The sequence below is a fragment of the Halichoerus grypus genome, chromosome 7, assembly GCF_964656455.1.
Source record: "Halichoerus grypus chromosome 7, mHalGry1.hap1.1, whole genome shotgun sequence".
Lineage (NCBI taxonomy): Eukaryota > Metazoa > Chordata > Mammalia > Carnivora > Phocidae > Halichoerus > Halichoerus grypus.
In genome coordinates, this window is record NC_135718.1 from 83,928,308 (window position 1) to 83,949,977 (window position 21,670).

Here is a 21,670-nt window from a genome sequence, read left to right on the forward strand (position 1 = left end):
AGAATGAGACTTCTATATGACTATTAATATTTAAGAACACTCCAAACATAACTGCATAAGTCTGAATTGACACACCTTTTTAAATATAAACATAACTAGATTTACCATGATGAACAAGTAATGAGATTTATGTTCTTAGAGTATACACGATAATTAGAATCATTACTATACGGTGATTGACTAACACAGATAGCTATGAAACAAAATAAATACAGTGATAGAAAACATAGGCAGGGGGTCATTTAATTTGCTTTCCTGGGGTGACAAGATGTGGAATCTTGTTAGAAATCAAATCCCAAAATCTTGTTTTCCTTTTCCCTATAAAAGAAGAAATTAACACAGGGACCACTGATATTACTTTCCTTAAGGGAAAATTATAATTTCCTCTTTAACAGTTGATATCAACTTACTTTAAGATGTGATAGACTCTACATTGGAACACTTGAAAACTGAGTCCGATCATGTGCACTAGTGAACTTTCCGAGAAAAAATCATCTGGGCTATAGCCTCAAGCTTCGGGGAGCCTGGGTGGCTCAACTGGTTGAGCGTCTGACTCTTGGTTTGGCTCAGGTTATGATCTCATGAGATCAAGCCCTGCATCAGGCTCTGTGCTAGGTGTGCAGGCTGCCTGGGATTCTCCCTCCCCCTCCGCCCCTCCCCCCATTTGCTTGTGCTCTCTCTCTCTCTTTCTAAATAAGTAAGTAAATAAATAATAATAATTAAAAAGCCTCAAGCTTCCATGACAGATCTGGTGAGGGTCACTTTAGAGGACAGTTAGGGACCAATGGGACAGGCCAGTGAGATACCTCCTGACCACATAGTTAGAGGAAGAGAAATACTGCCCTTAGAGGAGTTTCTCTGGAATCCGGAAAGCAACATGGCAGGTAAGGGTAAGGGGGCAAAACAGAGGACCCTCAGTTCTGTGTGGGAACAGGTCCTGTGACAGTTCTTTCAACATCTGCTGAAGACCTTCAGTTCCCTTTTAAGCTTGACAGAATGTTAACTGGAACCTGGCCTTTTATTCTTGACCAACCTTTCTACGTTTAAAAAGCTGAGCTGCCCCGTGAGTCTTTTCTTTTTAACATTTTTACTCTAGCACTTAATCTCTGCAAGAGACAAAACTAGGAAAGCTACTACATGTCCCGTGAGTCCTTGCTTCCTCGTTTCCATCAGAAATCTTTAAGATGAAATACCATAGTAAGTAAATCCCATTAGGGGAGAGCATAAAAAAAAGAGTATGTTTTTATAAAGTCTTCAGGGATCAGTCCTGATTTATACAACGACTGCTGATTGGTGTGAGACGAGCTTCCTTGCACCAGTTGACGAGTGATGCCTCTTTATCAATCACTCAATTCTAAATAATGGCAGAAGGAGCTCAGTTTTATTTTCAGGAATTGGGTCAAGGTTTTATTCTCTGTTTATTTCTTTCCAAGCACCATGATCCCACTGCACATAAAATGAGTTTTATTGATGGATTACATTAAAGAAAGACCAAAAAAAAAAAAAAAAAAGGAAAGGAAAAGAACTTGAAGTCTGTTAGCCAAAGTTTTCACTCTCAAATGGATCAATAAACTCCCAAGCCTTAGGAATAACTGTCTATAATGAAGACGTGCACGTGCTTATCATCCTGTAATCAATACAGTAAGTAAACTGGTTGAGGAATTTATTTCTGCCTGTTTTCCCATCTCCCGACCCCTAGCTCTAGCACAGGTCCCGTTTCCACGAGCTCAGTTACTGGTCTGTTTTCTCTCCTCCTATTTCCCACATTCTAGCTCAGTCTCTGAAGGACAGAAGTTCCTGGTAAGTGTAGACATACAGCTCTCACAGGGGGATGAAAGAGGCCTGAGGCCCCTACCCTAACAGGAGTTTTACTGGAAGAAGAGACACAACGACAGTTTGTGGGAACATTGTCTCTTTCCTCAACGGAATCTCCAACAGAGGCGTTTTCTGCCTTCTCTCCCCCTGCAAGGGAGTCATGAGGAGAGAGATTTCACTTTACTCCTCAGCCTTTTGAAGTCTTGCCCAAGGCAGAGGGTAGCCCCATTGGTTCCTGACCAGCATCTATGGACACGTCACTGTGCTGTAAGTCAGGCCTCTCGGGGGATTTTCTCTCTCTCCCCAACTCCTCCCGTGCCTCCTGCAGCCACTGTCCTCATCCTCCTCATCCTCACCCTCTTAGTGGGGTGGGTAGGCTGAGCTGGGTCCTTCCTGGCCACAGACTCTCATTCTCTCCCAGGCACACCCAAGTATGTCTTCCCACAGATTCAGAATGGGAAAGAGAGAGGAGGAATAATTTAGTCTCAAATCTAAACTGTGATTTTAAGAGTTTTCATTGAAATGTTAGACATTTGATCAACCACCGTCATTTCATTACTGTTTGGCTTCCCTGGAAGGAAAAAAGAACGAGTTACATTTTTAGCCCTAACAATGATGACTTCAGTTAAATTGTATTATCTTTCAGGGCGCCTGGGTGGCTCAGTCATTAAGCGTCTGCCTTCGGCTCAGGTCATGGTCCCAGGGTCCTGGGATGGAGCCCCACATCGGGCTCCCTGCTCGGCAGGAAGCCTGCTTCTCCCTCTCCCACTCCCCCTGCTTATGTTCCCTCTCTCGCTGTCTCTCTGTCAAATAAATAAAATTAAAAAAAAAATCTTTCAATTGTACTATCCTTCATTTAAAAAACATAAAATAGCAATAGAATAATTTAAAAATAACAGTACAGGGTGGCTTTGTGACAGGTCGTGTAGGTAACTTTCCTAGAATGCATTCTTCTACTTCCTGATTCCCAGTAGTCCCCAATTTATATTAGTTACTCATTTGGCCAAAAGTAGAGGACACACCAAGTAGATCATTCCAGTATCCTGGCCAAATCTGCCCCAGCTACTTCCGGGGAATATATGAGTCTAAATTGCTCAAACAAAAGTGAGTAGTGGGACTTCTGGTGGGAATACTGGTGCAAAGATTTCTGTGTCCGAGAGCTTACAGTACCCGTTACCTGGCTCCCAGCGTGCATGCACCGGCTCAGCCTTCCTTCAGCTGAAGCTGACGTTGCGGGGACAGAGCGGCGGGACGCAGAGCAACGGAGCTCTCAAGAGCATCACTGAATCATCAGATCCCGCCAAAGATACCGCTGACTTGTTCCTGTAGGTCCTGTCTCTATTTATTCCTGTCCATATTGTATAAGCCAGTTTGGTCAACTCTTCAGAGAACAATGCTGATTCCATTTCTCAGATGAGATGAGAACAATGTCTCTGATATTGTGAACCAGCATCTGCCCATTCTCCAAAAATGACCCTCTACCACTCACATCTGTATTGCCTCACTGGGAGCCGCCCACCTGTCGTGGGCTACCCTTGGCTGCAGATACCTGTCCTGGGAGAGCTCCAGAGCAAGGCCAATGCATCCCAGCCTTGTTTTTTTTTTTTTTTTTAAGATTTATTTATTTATTTTAGAGAGAGCAAGTGTGAGTGGGGGGTAGTAGAGGGAGAGTGAAAGAGAATCCCAAGCAGACTCCATGCTGAGCGTGAAGCACAATGTGGGGCTCGATCTCAAGACCCTGAGATCATGACCTGAGTCGAAATCAAGAGTTGGATGCTAAACTGACTGAGCTACCAGGTGCTCCTCTTTTTTTTTTTTTTTTTTTAAATAAATAAAGTTAATGGTCATGGAGGATGTGTGGTGTGACTCTCGAGAGCTCCTGGTAAGGGTGTTCCCAGCACATAGATGAGACTGCCCAGTCTCACAATAAAGGACACAAACCTGGGCATGGGAGAGGCATGGGCAGAATCAAGCCCCTGTTTCTCTGGTCCCTGAGGTGTAGTGTTGTCACCATTCTCCACAGCGACAGGAGGAAATGATCCTCACTCTGGAATTAAGTTTCCATTATGTGAAACCACAAATATAATTTTAAGTATATAAAGGGTAATTTTCTTCATTGTCCCTCTTTTCAAGACACAGAATTCTAAAATTCTAAAATTTACACTAGAAATACCTTTCCTTCCTTTTAGTACAAATATTTAAATACTTGAATGACAAATTTTATGTATACATACAGCATTTCAATCCTTACATTTGTGGGAGACAAACAGATGTATATAGAACAAATATGCCAGTGCTCTAAATTTAGCTTCAGGATTTTAAAACCAATAGGAAAGCACTCAAAAGATGTTCTTGTTATTTATAAATTCAGCAGAAAACTTTGAAGTGAATTATAGCCTTGTGGATGCAGTAAGACCATCAAGCACTATTCTGTATATAAATATCATGTGTTTACCAAGTAGCAGGTAGAAGCTTTTTTTTTTAATAAAGCTGTGCATATACAAGAATATTTTGCTGTGAGCTTTGCAGACAAATGCATGAATAGCTTGCTTAAAATCACAGAACACTAGGCTAACATTCACAAAAAAAGGAAAATTTGGGGGAGTGGATATTTATTTACTTAATTCCGTTCCACTCACTCTGCCAGATTGAAAATGAATAAACATGGAAATAACATCTGTTAGCACTGGAATATCAAGTGAGGCAAGTGATTCTTACTCGTTCTCCTCACTTGCAGATAGTAGTTCAACATAGTTCATGATCTTTCTCTCTCTTTTTTCAAGTGCATGCTTTCTGACTGAATATTTATACCACGATTCGCTCTTTCTTTACCTACAGGTTTATCTGCCCACACTGAGTAGATGGTTCACTAGACTGACTTTCCAATAAATATTTTACCATAGAACTCATTAAACAATATAATAACAAAAGTAAAAATTGTCCTAGGATTCAGTAAATAGATATAACAGTTCCTTCCTCAGGAGAAATGGTAACTCTTAAGGGAATTTGTAGGAAGAAAAATCTGAACTTAAAAGCTTGCCCTTTCTAACAGTACAGCTTGAAAACTGAAGTCAACATAATTTCCTGTCTCTGTGTTGGACGATACATGGACAGGGCACACTTTCCTATATATATGTAAAATAATATTGAAAATAAGAAAAATCAAGTAAGCTACCAGACCCAGAATATACTTGCTGCTTAAAGACTGAAAACAACTGAAACAGCTTATTTACTGGGACTAATTGGTTGCTTATCAAGAACACTTGCTCGTGGTGCCAACTAATCCAAAAGTACTATAAATGATGCAGTCCTAACCCATTCTCTGTCTTTTTTTTAAAGATTTTATTTATTTATTTGACAGAGAGAGACACAGCGAGAGAGGGAACACAAGCAGGGGGAGTGGGAGAGGGAGAGGGAGAAGCAGACTCCCCGCTGAGCAGGGAACCCGACACGGGGCTCGATCCCAGGACCCTGAGATCATGACCTGAGCCGAGGCAGACGCTTCACCGACTGAGCCACCCAGGTGCACCAGCCCATTCTCTGTCTTAAAACACCTTCCTGAACATCACCAAGGTCTGGCTGTGCAACTTTATAAATATCCTTCCCGGATGTTTCTTTCTGGGATACTACTAAGACTCTATCGAGGTGACTTCTCCTACTACAGTAATGCAGGAAGATTAATAAATTTGGCTTTGCTTGTTCAGAGCTTCCTTCTTCATCATCCTCTTCACCACCCTGCTGTGCTGCTTCCCATTGCCAGGCTGCAGCGATGTGAGGTGAGATGGCAGCTCTTCTGTGCACACAGGGCACCTGCTCGACAGCCTGGGTGCTGATGTGTGCAATTCATGATCGATTTCGAGTTGTGTTGTGTAAGTGATGAGAAATATCCACTAAAAAGGGGAAGTATATACTTCCAAAAACAGAATCACTTCCTTTAATGGAGAAAATTTTAAAAAAGAGAAGACTGGTTAAAGAAGTTCCTATTCCTATGGTAGGTACATTTAGAAAATGTCCAGTGAGTCCCTATTTGCGACAGGAAGTTCTGGCTGGATGGTGAGGCTGCCACTCAGAGCTGCGTGTAGTCCTTCCAGCTTATCCAATTAGCGAGAACTACACTGCAGATTCCAGACAATTTCTTCCTCGACAGAGAAATTTCTCTGATTTCCTTGGTGCTTGCAAGCTGTGTAAAATTTTCCCTAAGTACAATTTTAAGTAAAGTAAATTTAAGCAAATTATAAAGTAAAAACTTTACTTTTTTGGTAATTTTTTTTTCTGTCCCAGTGGTCAGAATATAAAAGATAGTTAATAACATGAGTTTAAGTACAACCTAGCCCCCTCTGATTACTTTTTGCAAAAGATAGTATTTTAACTATAGCCAATTCTTTTTATTTGTGATAATTATATTTCATAAAGTCACCGCAAACACTGAATTAGTGAACACTGAACCATTGTTTTTAAGAGAAATATAGGGTTAGGTTCCTGTTAGCTTCTAGTTACATTTTTGTGAACTAATCAATATATAACTATGTTTTATGTATGTTGCTGTTTAAAGACAACTTATTTAATAATGTTGTTGACTCATTGACATTGAACTCATGGCCAATGGATGATCACTTTTACCTGAACGAAGCTTGTCCAACACAGACATCTTCTCTGTAACCAACTGCACAGCCTTCTTACACTGAGAAACACAAGCCTGCACTACCCTTGGGGGTGATATGAAACAGCAAAATCACCTGCCAAAGTAACAAAAATGTGAAAAACACAGCACTACATAGATCATGAGAAGGGCACTTGTTTACGGTATGTGCACTAAAAGAAGAAGGCAGAGGGTCACATTGTTCTACCCCAGCTGGGAGCAGTGGGGACTTAAATGTTTCACTGCTCTGCCCTTGTTTGCAAACAACCAAGAAAGTACCATGAGGATAATTTGGGGGTTACAAATAAATTTTAGTGAGTGGGCCATTTTGCAAATAAAGAATTTGTGAATAACAAATGTATTTTACAAATTATCATTTTAGTTCAAATAATGAAAGCAGAGGTTAACATCGACTGGAGACTTTTCTCTGGGACACTTTGTCCACATGAATTAATAATGATATATTTCATTTGTATTATAGTTAAAATAGCGCTGAAAAGAGTATTCTCAGAATGAATCTGCTATAGCCCATCTGCGTCCTTCAAGAGCCCTCAACATCTTCAGGACGTCCTTTCAGATTGCACTATTTCACACTGACAAGGCTTCCTCGAGTCAGATAGCTCAGTCCACTTGGTGCTTATTCATTGCCTTGTGTTATTCTTGATCTTCTTCATTTCATTGGACCTTATCTCTCCACTACTAAACATCTTGAGATAATGTAGTGACTTGTAAAATAAATGTCTGGCTGAATTGTTCATTGATCCTGTCTATGTGGTACAGTGTTCCCCTATATTCCCAACTTCTTCTGGTTTCCTCCATCTCCAATAACCTCTGTTCCTGTTACATTGTCTCCATCTTCTGCTCTACTCATTTCAACATTTCTTTTTCAAATTTTTTAATTTTTTAAAAGGTTTTATTTACTTATTTGAGAGAGAGAGAGAGAGAGAGAGAAAGAGAAAGAGAGCATGCACAAGTGTGGGGGGAGGGGCAGAGGCAGAGAATCTGAAGCAGACTCCACACTGAGCACAGAGCCCAAAGCGAGACTCGACCTCACAACCCTGAGATCATGACCTGAGCTGAAACCAAGAGTCAGACACTTAACCGACTGAGCCACCCAGGTGCCCCTTCAACATTTCTAAAATTACATCCATTCTTTAAGGTCTAACTGAAAGTCCAAGTGAAATGTTGTCATTGTTCGATGGCCCTCAGGTTCAGAAATGCACTAGACAGATTCACGGAACTCAGAAAAGCTGTTATGCTCATGGCTACGGTTTCTTGCGATGAAAGAATACACAGGAAGACCTGCAAAGGAAAAGGCACAGAGGCTGGGGTCCAGGAGAGAACACGTACTGGCTCCCAGCTTTCTCTCCCAGTGGAGTCACATGGACAGCACCGAATCCTCTCAGCAGTGCTGTGTGACCACACGGGCGCAATATTGTCAACCAGAGAAGTCTACCATGTCTTAGAGCCCAGGGGGTCAGTCGTATAGGCTTGGAGTGCCCTTGTGGCTGATGTATTTACTCAGTCTCCAGCTTCTCCTGAGGTCATGCTGACCCTGCGGAGCCCAAGGCCTCCACCGTAAATCTCCGTGACCATAGAGCTGGTGATCAGTCTCAATGACTCAAAGCCTCCGTCAAACAAAGACTTTCATCAGGCAGCATATTGCAAGGGCTCAGAGGTTATCTCCCAGAAGCTGGTCAAGGGTCAGACCTCTGCAGGGATACGCAGGGTTCCTGCTGAGTTAGCCCTCTACTGCACAAATGTAATTTACTTTGTGAACCCTCCCCTCTACCACCTCTAGCTGAAAGAAATTACTCCACCTCTGAAGTCTCACGGCACATTATTGCTTTCCTTCCACATCGCTGTTTGCCTGGCTGTATGTATGTGCCTTCATGGGCCCAGCTGCTGGAACAAGAGAAAGTAATGCACTATTTGAAGAGATTTTGATTTGCTAAGGAGGTCTGCAGACTGAGAACAAAATATAATTTGCTCTGGTGAAGATGAGGAGGGAGGGTTCCAAAGGACTGTTTGTGAGAGTAAGGAACAGAGATAAAAGACTTAGCATGTAGGGGATGCCTGGGTGGCTCAGTCAGTTGAGCGTCTGCTGGGAATGAGCCCCACATCAGGTTCCCTGCTCAGTGGGGAGCCGACTTCTCCCTCTCCCACTGCCCAGCCCCCCACCCCAGCTCATGCTCTGTCTCTCTCTCAAATAAACAAAACCTTAAAAAAAAAAAAAAAAAAACTTAAGAAGTGAATTCTACATTGAAACTAATGATACACTGTATGTTAACTAATTGAATTTAAATAAAATAAGTTTAAAAAAAAGACTATGCAACTCAGAGGAGAATCTTGGAGAGGACAAATAGCTCATTGGGAGGTTTAAGTCGTCTTGTGCCCCATGTAAATTTTAACAAAATTCACATAATTTGCAATTCCTGAGAGAGGGAGGAGGAGGAGGTACAGCACCGTTCAGAGAAAAGTGGGATTTGGGCAAAAATTGAAGACCACCGATCACAGTGATGCTACATACGATGTTCAAGTAAGCTTACTTTTCTTAAGCTGCTAATACTTGAAAGACATCATGTTTGAAGGAACTTTTGGGTGCTCACATACCTAGCACGTTCTTTAGTGTGTAACTTAATAACTAACTTTTATTTTATAATCAGCATGTGTTAGAAACTATCCTAAATAACTTATGTGCATTATCTTTTTTTTTTTTTAAGGATTTTATTTATTTATTTGACAGAGAGACACAGTGAGAGAGGGAACACAAGCAGGGGGAGTGGGAGAGGGAGAAGCAGGCTTCCCGCTGAGCAGACAGCCCGATGCGGGGCTCGATCCCAGGACCCTGGGATCATGACCTGAGCTGAAGGCCGACGCTTAACAACTGAGCCACCTAGGTGCCCCCTTATGTGCATTATCTTAGTTAACCCTGTAATGTACGATTTTTTAGGTAGCAAAAACCTAAGCCAATTTAAGTAAGCTGCTCAAGGTCCAAAGCTAGTAAGTGACAGAGCAGGTGTTTAGACTCATGTGATTTGGCACCAGGTCCCAGAACCCCAACCTCTAAATATCACTAAGCCCCACAGCAGACTACCAGTCACTAAAAATTTCATGCTTATCAGAAATCTGCTGGAAGGTTGATATTTGCCTTGAGGCCTTCACCCCAGAATACCTTCATGTTAAAGACAGACTATCCCGCAAGAAGGGTGGCAGGTTTGACTCAGTCACAATATGTGTTATCTTTGTTAGAGTCTGAATTTTCAGCTTCAACGAGTAGAACACATTTGCCCTCATGTTGTCATCAACAAGAGGAAAAAATGAGCAGTGAAAACTGATTGATAATTAATGTTCAGCCAAACAGGAGACCTTCAGGAAAACCACCATTTTCACAAACACTGCCTACCCTGACACAGAAGTCAAAGTGAGTAATCGGACTGTCTGATGCACTGGGAGAACAGTTGGTGATAAACTCTGAAACAAAGGAAATAGGTATAAATTATCTTCTTCCTTTTACACTTGTCACCCACTTAACTATTTCTGAGAAACAAAAGACCAGAGCAGAATGTACCCAACAGACAAAAGAAATCAATTCAAGAATGTAATGAAGCAAAGAGAAGGAAAGCAAAACAACTGGTAGGCACCAGAGAAGATTTGTTTTAGTTCTGCAGGACCAGAGTAATCAAAAAGAAAATAGCTCAGCTGAAAACAAAGGTATGTTGTTTTCCCTGATTGAATTATCTGGTCAATAAGAGACATAGAAGAAGAAAGGAGACCAAACACCTTATCCGGTCCCCCTTTGGTAAAGTGTGGATATGGATGAAAAATACAGCACTCTAAAAAGATAGGAGAATATAAATAAAATAATTAAATCCTAAATCCTGAAATCTTCAAATATAGGACTCAAAGTAAAAGAAGAACTCATTCAGCTTCAACATGCTGTTTTGGTAGCTCTCAGTCTCCTGATCAAATGCTTTCTCATGAAGTTCAGGCAGGTTGTCTGGAATTCTCTCCCAATCTCTAGCTTCTACTCACGCCCCTTAGCAGTGTGGCATATTTTCATGACTCTCTTCCAAAAGGATAGTTGAGTTTTATGGTTTAAGGTCAAGGTAGTAATGATTTCCATATAATATTTTTCATAAAAACAGTCTCACATGTTCAGAGGAGAAGCTAATTTTAGAGAATTAGATCTAGGTCATATACGAAAGGAGCTTACAGGAGATATTATTAGTTATTGACAAGGTGGTGTATTATTGCTTCTGCTTCCCCAACATGACACAAAGCCCTGCTAAACACTGGCCAGTTGAAAACATGCTGCACTGCTAGAGACTGGGGGAGAATGCCAAGCAACCTGCCTTACCTGTGAGGGTGTGTCAGAGAAGGTACCCTCCTCACTCAGAGACCCCAGCCTCACCAGGGGAAAGAAAGCCAGCTTGTGAGGGCTCCTCCCACAGCATGGTATGGCCGCTGAACGCCAGAGCCCAAGGGAGCAGTCTTGTCAGTTTTCCTGCTCAGGGAGCCAGCTGCCCATTCCAGGTCCTGAATATTCTGTTTCCCCCGTTTAATCTGACCACAGAACTCTGCTGTGGGTCTGTGTCCTGAGACCTTGCCCTCCCATGTGGATTGAACGTCTGGGTGTTTAGTCCTAGCCTGTAAGTGTGACCCTGTTGCTATTCATGGTTTCTGCCCAACGAGAATGGTGGATACATGAGAACAAAACCCAGTTTGCCAGTTGGATGGAAAAATTTGCCCTTATCCAAAAGTATGGTCTAAAAACATCACCATCCTTAAACCTAGGACATAACCTGGTTCTGACATAGTTTATGAGCATATGGAGCAGCTGTTGCCTTAGTTACAGTGATGATTAGATAATTCGGTAAATTACAGCAATGGTTCAGAACTGAAATCTCAGAAGACAGCAGAAACTTTGAGGTACCAAGAGGAAGCGCAATGATGCATAGTACTTATTAAAAATGAAGACATATGGGTTTTGGCATGGGCATACTGAATCCAGTTGTTAATAGCCATCTCTGAGAATTCACTTTCAAATGCAGCAGTTTATTTTCCGTCCCCACAGCAGGCAGAACACGGCAACTCGTGAGATGCCTTATTGGAAAAAATATTGGCTTCCATGAGTTCACCCAATTAAATCAATGTAGCAATAGTGCTGAGGGAACAGCAGGGACAGTTATAGCTCAGTCTATGGAGATTAATTTGTCTAAGGAAGCAGTGTTAGCACCGGGGGCTGGAGAGCATGGAGGACAGCAGAGCTTAGGGCCGGATGTTGACTGTGGGCCACGTGGTCAAACTGGTCACCAGAGTGTGTCATCGCACATATGGTGGAGGCATTTCTCATTTCTTCAGGCTTCTCCATGCCTGAGCCAAGTACTCTCTGGCCTCCATGTTTCTCTGCTGTCCTCCATTCCTGTCAAACAACTTCCCGAGTACTAATAGATGCCATGGCCATCTTGAGTCCGAGGTAGGAAGTACACCATTAAACCATAGCCTCCTCTGTAGAAAAGGATGCCAGAATGATTATAAATGCACATTATGCATCTGGTCCACGAATCCACTGCTGGGTTCTCATGTGGGAGGAGGAGGCTCTGATGTTGGGGTACAGGAAGTGCCACCCCATGGGGTCCATGGCTGTCTACTGTCACAGTGTACAACTCAGGAGGGGCTGCCAACAATTAGTGTTGGGATCAAGATAGAAGAACAAGGAAATGACATGAATGAATCTATTTTTCTGTCACCATGACAAAAATAAATTCCAAATGGATTTAGGGATTTACATGAAAAAAAAAAAAAAAAACAACAACAACCCTACACCAGGACTGTAATAAAATGAAGCTGGCACAAAGAAGCAGAAAACATGAGGGAAAACCTGTATAAACTGGAAGTGTTGAAACACTTGTAAGTACGCCTGAAAATAAAAATATACTGAGAAAGACTTACCTCTTTGATTAGGGGCCCAATCTAGGTCGTCAATCCTAAAATACTGGCAGGTAGCAGGAGCCAATATTTAGGGGTAAAGCTAATAGGAAGAAAGTTTAGAAATTAAGATTTTTGAGAAATTGAAGATACTGAAGGTAACTGAGGATAAGTGGTATTGGGGAATAAAATTAGGAGACCTAACAAGTAATTAAAAGAGGTAAGCCTGGAAGCGGAACTGTGGAAATGTGTGGCCAACTTTCTGCAGCTTAGATCCCATCATTTCAAGAGAGAAGAGTCAGATGAGAAAAGTATGACTTTCAAAAGGTAAGGAACATGACTCTCTTACAAATAGAGACATGTGTCAAAAATTTATTTAAATCATTAATGAGGGAATCAGCTAGAAGAAAATACTGGTTCAAAGGAGTGCAGGAGAAATAAAATTCCTTATAGACACTGAAAGAAAGACACTGGAATGAGATTGACACATGCATTCAAAACTGTTTAGTGTCCTACAGGGGGATCGGACTGTGACCTTTGGAAGTATCTTTCCTCTGGGTGTAAATCATGGATCTCTACTGGTCAAAATCCATTTGATTTGCTATCATACAAAGATAATTTGCACAATTCTCACTTTTCTAAAAGTTAAAGATGAGTCTTTGAAGAGTTGCAAAATATCCTACCCAATCCTAAATAGTCAGAGAACAGTGCACATTCCTAGAGAATTACATGAACTAATCTTTGAGTGGGGCCATTGGGCCCACACAGCAGGTGCCTGGAAAAGGGCACAAATTCCTCCTTTGGCTTATTTCCAGATTTTTGAAATTACTGTTTTCTTAACAATCTGACTATGCCAAACATGGATAAATGACCCAATAAATGTTCAGTCACTGCCAATATAAAGTATCTCTTCCCTATGCTGCAAGGTCTGAGGTCTTTTCAAGAAGCAGCTGTCGGGTGTGTTAGATTTTAAAATGTGGGATAGTAACACTCTCAACATTGCACTTGGGTATTGAGGCTCCTTCAGAAAACTCTCACTTTACAAGATCATTTAAAATTGTGAAAAAAAAGATAAGTCACTTAAAAGAGATATTTACATCTCTTTAGCATTTATTATCTTCAATTTTCTACCAAGAACATGTATTTTTTTTTAAATATCTTCTTCATAAGATCATAAAAAATGTAATAGCATTTTGGAAAAACTACAAAGCACACCAAAGTCACAGTGCAAGATTTATCGTTTTTAATGAAAGCATTAACTACACTAATAGAATCATATTATCAGTGACTTAATGCATCTCTTATGAGTATCACACCAAAGTTCTTTATACTCAGTGGAATGTTGAAATGCTTTAAGCTCAGGAAAGATATTCAGAATTGTAATGGCCCTCTTAAGAGTCACATTTACAATGAGGGAGAAGTGCTATTATTTAGAGTTTTCAACTTTCAGTTAAGGACATAATGTTAGAGAAAGAATAGCAGCTTTTAGACAAGTTTGTGGAAATAAGACTGACCAAATGTTCTGTATCCCCAGTGAGCCAGGAAGAAAGAGAATTCAAAGTCAATTGTGAACATCTTCAACGGTCCATGAGTTGAAATCCCATATAAAAGAATGGATACACATTAGTGCACTGTTAAAACTTCTTTGCCAAGCAATTTTTAAAACAACAGAGATGACCGAGTTCAAGACAGAGCTATTTAATTTTTCCTATTCGCTATAGATGAACGTCCAGGGGGGCCCCAGAAGTCTTATGCACCAGCTTCTGAAGAGTCAAGTGTACGACCAAGCCATCACAGTGGGTCTGTGATCAGAGGTGGAATGTCAATAGCTGGGAGCAAAGTGTTTCCTCTTTCTCTGGAGATCTGGCTTTCCAAGTGTCTTTGAAAACAACATCTCAGGATTCTAATAAAATCCTCTCCAGGTCAAGACCAGAGAGTGGACCAGTGGAGAAAGGAGATTGCGTTTGTCCTAAAAGTTCAGTGAGAAAAACAAAGATCCTGTGCCTTCGCAGCACCCTTCTCAGACCAAGGCTAGGCGTTTCATAGAGACTCAGAGTCCAAACCTTAGATCAATATCTGATAAATCTAGATTAATGTCAGCACTGTAAGTGGACAGGTAGAAAGACTGGGTTCACTTCACCATTAGCAATGTTACCATCAGCTAAAAAATGCACACACACATATGCATACACAGTGTAGGAAAATGTGCAAATGGGTTTTCGTGGTTGGTTTTTCCGTGTTTTTCAAACCATAACTGAATTCATATTGGGCTGAGGGCTTAATAGTAGAATCTGTGTTCTGTTCATTTCCTTCCCTAGTCTTTCAGTTATTAACACGAATGATCAGTCATTTCCCTTTATTGTGTTCCAGTCTGGATAGATCTGCTGCTGGTGGGCACGTTTTGTAGGTGTAGTCCTGTGTGTGTGTGATTGGATGTGTAGATGTGCAGGTGTTTGGGTGTTTGGCTGCGTGAGGGTGTGGCAGATGGTATTAGGGAGGGGGTGTGCAGTGTATGGGGAGTCCTACACATAGTCCACGAAGGTTGAAACCTAACTTGGAATGCTCCCTTTTCTTCTCTCTCCCAGAAACATTCCACAGCTAGACAATCCAAAATGTGGATACTGGGACACTCACTAAAATTCTTTCTACCCCAACTAGCATACGGCTGCTTTTGTGATGGAATATATTTATGCATATCAAAAACTTCAGCTGTGGTCCCAATAATTAGACTTTATTCTATTATCCCTGTCCTGCACAGTCTTTACAAAATTTACCTCCAGGTCTCAGAATCTCTACTCTCTCTAGAATCACTACTACTTTTATCTACCCTTAAGTGTTCTTGGTGAATATGGTAGTTAAGTTAGGCATTTAATAAACAGGGAACTGCATATGGAGGGTTGGAGGATGAACTCTCTGCAAGGATGGAATCTGAATATGTTCTAAAACTTATCCAAAAGCACACTCATCATCTGGACCAATACAGCCAAACAGAAATGGGATGCCCATTATCCCTTTCCATATGAGCCAAAGCGGGGAAGAATTGGACTGGGACCGCTGATGTGTACTCGAATTCAAGCTGCCTGATTTTAAAGCACTTTAGAGCTTATGTCCTAAAGGTTTGGAAAAATTAGTGGGTGCCAGCTTGGCAAAAGTATCAAATGGAAATTGGCAAAAGGAGGGAAAGTCTCCCTCCCTGCAGTTTCCCCCCTTTCTAGGTGACCTTACCCTGTGAAGACTTTATCTTTTTATCTCTCCCATTTTATTGAGTCAGTCTCTATAGGAACCCCCATCAAGATGTCTGGTACTCTCAACACCAAACATGATATTAACAGTGGAATTCTGGTGCCTACACATATGTTATTTTTGACATAAATGTCATATTTGCCATGTACGATATTGTCTTGCGTAGATTTACCTTTTAAAATTAAAATAGTATCCATATCCCTGGTGGCATAGGAAAATAAAATGATTTTAAGTTCATTTTTTAAATGAAGGTTTGGAACTGTTTCAAGAAAGTTTTCCTGTGACCTTGCTTGCATGCTGCACAACGTGACCTCTGGAGCCAGTCGGCCCGGGTGGGTCTGGCTCCTTCCATCTCCCACCATCTCCATGACCTCGGGCACAGAGTGATTTAAACTCTCTGCTCTTTAGTTTCCCTAAATGAAAAACGGGGATGATAATAAGTCCTCTAAAATGGAGTTTTTATGAGAATTAAATGAGGCAACATGGGCAAAAAGCTTGAAACAATGCCAGACATTTACCAAAAGGCATGTAAAGGGTTGAGGAATAAAATGTTTAGATGATTGGCTTGTGGCTGGTTAATAAAATTGTCAAAAAGTTTCATTAAGTTTTGATGGTGAAGATATTAATATCTCCATATAAAACCTGAGGAACTTGTCTCGACAGCGGCATTTAAGCAATGTCCTTCCTACCAGACTACTAACATTACGGTAAGGAAACGTGTCTAGTGCTGCCTTCGGAACTGGAATGAGGAGGCGGTGGCTGGTCCAGCCCTCCTGGTGACGGTCTGTGCCGGGCTCAGCAAACTGCTGGATGGGCTCCAACTGCCTTGTCTCTAAAAGAGCACCTGTTTCGTTTGTCTGTGTTTTTTTAAAGAAATATTCCTATAAAGTTGAATCATGCAGAAACGATGGAAAGTTAATTTATTTTTTGTATTAAATACAACTTTGGAAATCACCTCACCCACACGAGTGTTTGCCTCCTCAAATTACATAGGAGGAAAATAAAATCCAAGATGGAGAACACAATTTGCCCGTACTTCCTGTACCACGTTCTCCCCACCCCCTCCCTCGCAGCCCACCGTGGGGGTGACCCATTACCCCTCAGAGCAAGCCTCCATCTGCAGGTCCCACCAGCTCATTCAAGGACATCTGAATCCAAGTTCACCATACAACCCTTGGCCTCTGGAAGTCCCTCCTTTCCTAACAGCCATCCAAGGAGGAGAATTTTGAAACCTTTGGGTGGAAGAGGTCTGTTTGGTCCTTTCTTATATTTCCTACCTCTGCTGAAAATCTCACTCTGCTCATGTGTCGCCCACTGACCTTGCTGAGCATGTTTAGGACTGCTATTTTGAACTCCGTATCAGGTAAATCACCATTTCATTAATGTCTGTTTCTAGGGCTTTGTCTTGTTCTTTTGTTTGGAATCTTCTCCTCCGTTCGTTCATTTTCCTGGATTCTCTGTTGATTTCCGTGCATTAGATGAGACGGCCACCTCATCCAGTCTTGATGGAGTGGTGGTCGTAGGATGGGAGCCTTATCCATCAGCCTGCCTGGCTCTTTTGCGGGTGTCTCTCCAGCTTGGCGGTCGTCCAGCCCGCCTTCTTCGTTCTCCGTGGCCCCCAGTGGCTGAGGCTGTGCCAGGACCTGCCAGTGGCGGAAAGGGGAGCATTGCAGTCTTGATGGAGCCAATTGGGAGGCAGAGCTGGGCAGGGCTAGGAGGATGTGCACGTCGGGCCCTCCCGGGGGAAACTGGGAGATGGGCCGTGTTGCCTATTTTCTCTGCACTGGGCGGGGTGTGCAGCTGAGGGAGCTGCTCCTGCCTCTGTGATTCACCACTTCTGGGTTTGCCACAGTTCCGTGGCACCTGTGAATGCAAGGCCCTGGGGCTAGCTCAGCCAGGCCTGGCAGGCACTCCTCCTGTGGGGACACCTGCAGAAGCTGGGGTGTCAGAGTGTGGCCAAGCTCCTTCCAGGAAGACATGGGTGCTTTGGAGACAGTGGGCTCAAGCGGGAGGTGAAGGTTTTGTCTTCCGGCTTCCCCCGTCTCTGCAGAGGAGGGCGGTCAGCCCCTGTGTGTGCTAATGAGGAAGGTGGAAGCATCACCCCAAGCAGCTTTTAAAGTAGCAACAGGCCTTTCTGAGAGACTGGGAATGGGCTTGTCGCCTGGTCCCCTCCCCGAGCCCTCGGGGGATAAGCAGCAAATCCTGTAGGTCTCAGGAAGGCAAGCCCTGTTCGCTGTCAGACCTAGGTGTTTGGGGAGCCTGTCCCTCCTGCAAACCGAGGCGTCAGGTGTCCAAACCCTTGACTCCTCGGGGAGAAGCTGGGAGCTGGGGGTTCCCTCGAACTGTAGGACACTAAGCCAGGGGTGTGGTGATGGCAAGAGTGTGTCAGCCTTTCCTACCGTTCCGATGTGGATGATGCGGGTGTTTTCCTATTTGCCTGATCTGCAGGAAGCACACAGCTAGTTTCTGGATTTCCTTCCAAGGAAATTGCTCCAGGCGCAGATTTGGTGCGTCCGTGGGAGGAGGTGAGCTCAGAAGGGTCCTCTGTCACCATGATGGAAAGGAACCTGTTTCACAGTCTGGAGGAGTTTCAGGACCCCCTCGTGTCCAGCAGAACCTGTCTGTTTCAGAGAACCTGCGACCACAGTGAGCCGCCGAGGCCACTGTTCCCCACTGCTGAGGTCACGGCATGTCTTCGGGGAACGGGTGAGGACCGTGAGCTCCCACGCTGTGTGTCTAAACTTCAGCACTGACTTGAAACCCGAACCTGCACCTTGGAAGCAGCTCCTGTTTTTATCATTCCTCATTGCGACTTCTTGCCAAAATGTTTTCAAAGGTGGCCCAAAATGTTTGGTGGCGATCTCTGAGTGATGCAGAGTCTGCATTTCTTCGCCAGCATCTGGTGTTGCTACTATTTTTTCTTTTTAATCTTAGTCATCTCCTATGTGTGTAGCGATATCTCCTTGTGGTTTTTAATTTGCATTTCCCTGACAGCGAATAGTTTTGTCAAACATCATGTGCTTATCTTCCATATCCTCTCCAGTAAAACGTGCTTTCTAGGTGGATCGTTATGTGTTTTAAAAACACTATTGAGTTCTGGAAGTTCTTTACATATTTTAGATACTACTTCTTTGGATATGTGGTTTCCAAATTATTTCCCTAGTCTGGAGCTTGCGTTTTATCCTCTCAACAGGCTATTTTTTAAAACAAAATATTTTAATTTGATGAAGTCCAACTCATCAATTTTTGTGTTTATAGATCATGTATTTGTATCAAATCTAAGAAGATTTTGCCTAGCTCTAGATCCCAAAGACTTTCTACTGATTGTTAAAATTTTATAATTTTCACATAAGTCCATGACCCATATTAATTTTTGTATGAAGGCACGAGTTTCTTATGTCAAAATTCTTTGACTCTTTACCTTGCCAATAGATGTCCATTTACCCCAGTAGTATTTTTGAAAAGTTATTTTGCAATTTTATAAAATCATTTATGCATCTATGGGTGGGTCAATTTTGAGGATAGCTAATCTGTTCCTTTGATGTGTGTCCATCCTTCTGCAACTGCTACACAGTAACCATTGCTGTCCTTGTCTTTAGATGAGGTCAGTTTATTTCTTCCACTTTCCCATCTTTTAAAAAACATTTTCAGGTCATCTAACTCCCCAACATTTCCAGATAAATGTTAGAATAATCATATCTATAGCGACAAAAAAATTCATGCTGGGATTTTGATAAGAACTGCATTAAACTTGTGTGCCAATTTGGGGAAAATTGCCATCTTTACCATATTGAGTATTCTAATCCGCAAACAAAATATATCTTTTTTTTTTTTTAAAGATTTTTTTTATTTATTTGACAGAGAGAGACACAGCGAGAGAGGGAACACAAGCAGGGGGAGTGGGAGAGGGAGAAGCAGGCTTCCCGCAGAGCAGGGAGCCCAACGCGGGGCTGGATCCCAGGACCCTGGGTTCATGACCTGAGCCGAAGGCAGACGCTTAACGACTGAGCCACCCAGGCGCCCCCAAAATATATCTTTCTATTTATTTTAATCTTTTTTGATTTCATTCATCAGTGTTTTGTAGTCTTATGCATGTTTTGTTAGCTTTACATACAAATATTTCTTGGGCGAAGGGAGTGATTATATTGTATATATATTATTTATATCTATTAAATTATTTATATAAATTAATATATATATTTGACCTCCATGTGTTTATTGCTTTTTATATGTTTAATTGCTCTTGAAAATTTACCTGCAACATTGCTGAATTATTATTCATAAGAGTTTTTTGTATATTCCCAAGGATTCTCTACACAGACAATCCCGTCACCTGCAAACAGAGTATTTCTTCCTTTCTAATTTGTTAGCCTTTTATTGCTCTTTCCTGCTTTCATGCGATGGCTAGAGCTTGCAGCACTATACTGAATAAGAGTGGTGTGGGCAGACATCCTTGACTTATTTCTGGCCGTAGGGGGAAATACTCCGTCTTTTACAATTAAATGTAATATTAGCTACAGATATTTCGTAGATGCTCCTCATCAAGTTTCATCTTTCTAGTGTTTATTTGTGAAGTGCTTCTCTGCATCAATTGTTATGATGTTGTGAGTTTTCTTCTTTAGCCTCTTAATATAATGTGCTACCAAATATGGAACCAGCTTTGCATCTTCGGCATGGCAGACTTGGGCAGGGTTTATACAGATATTTTTAACATGTTGCTGAGTTCTATTTGGTCATATTCTGTTAAGACTGTTACATCTATGCTCATAAGGGATACTAGTCTGCACTTCTCTATTTTTGTACTGGTGCTCGCATCATGAAACACAGAGCAATGTGACCACACTACCTCAACAAAGTGGCCAAGGTCAAGATGATCAATTGCCCTGATTTTGAAATTATGTGATGAAAATAGCACTTATCTTCTATGATCTTCCTCTGAAAATCCCATAACCCCAGTGTAAGCATTAGGAAAAAGGCAGGCAGGTAAAGAAGCATCCTACAACAGACTTAAGTCTTAACATCTCCGCTGAGAGAGGGGTCTTCAGCAGGTGACCTGTTAGATAGGGGAAGCTCTGTCTGGGAACTCAACTGTCAGAAACCAGTACTGGGATATTTCTTGTGAATGGGTTGGTGAAGGTCTTTGAAGAGAGCACAGGACAGCGTGGGGGAGAGAAACCCCGGGGGTAAACAGATATGGGTCAGAGAGGAGAGACTGAGAGCAGGAACTAACCTATCATCTCATCTGGGTCCCTTCTTGCCTGTACCTCTTCTTTCTGAACTGTTTTGGTAGGAGAGGCTTTTTCTAAGGACCCAAATTGTGGAATGATGATGGGAAGAGATGGATTATAATAGTCACAAAAGATGGAAAAGAGAATCCATCCAGTGCCCATTTTGTAAGTGAATATTTGTACCAAAATGTATATTTAACAGTAAATGACTGGTCTATATGTGAAATTATTATAACACAGAAATTTTAAAACAGTCTAACTTAAATAAACCAAATAAGCATTGTCATTTTAAAGCCATCTACGTGGGAGACTCTCCACAAATTTCTAACCACCCTGTGTGATTTTTAGGTTTTTAAAATATGATTTTAATACAAATTAAAACATTATTGTAATTACTCTTTTCACACTCAAGAATCTTACTGTTCCTTTAAAGGGCAGTTCCTCCACAGAGCCATCCTTGATTGAGATTTCTTCTCCTCTGATTTTTAATTTTCTGTTTTCCCTCCCTCCCCCCACAATGCACACACATATCTGTGGCTCCCAGGCTACTTATAATGATGTAAAATGACTATAGGGCAATGGGTCTCTTGAAGCAAGACTGCTTGGGTCCAAATCCCCAATATACTGTGTAGCATTTAGTATCTTTGTAGCATTTAGCAGGTGGCTGCACTTCTTTATGCCTTAGATTCTTCCTTTGTAAACTGAGGATGGTAATAGTGTACATTTCATACAAGATTGTAGTTGAAAAATTAACTGAGTTAATACATAAAAAAATTACTGAGAAGAGTATCTAAAATATTATAGACATTCCATA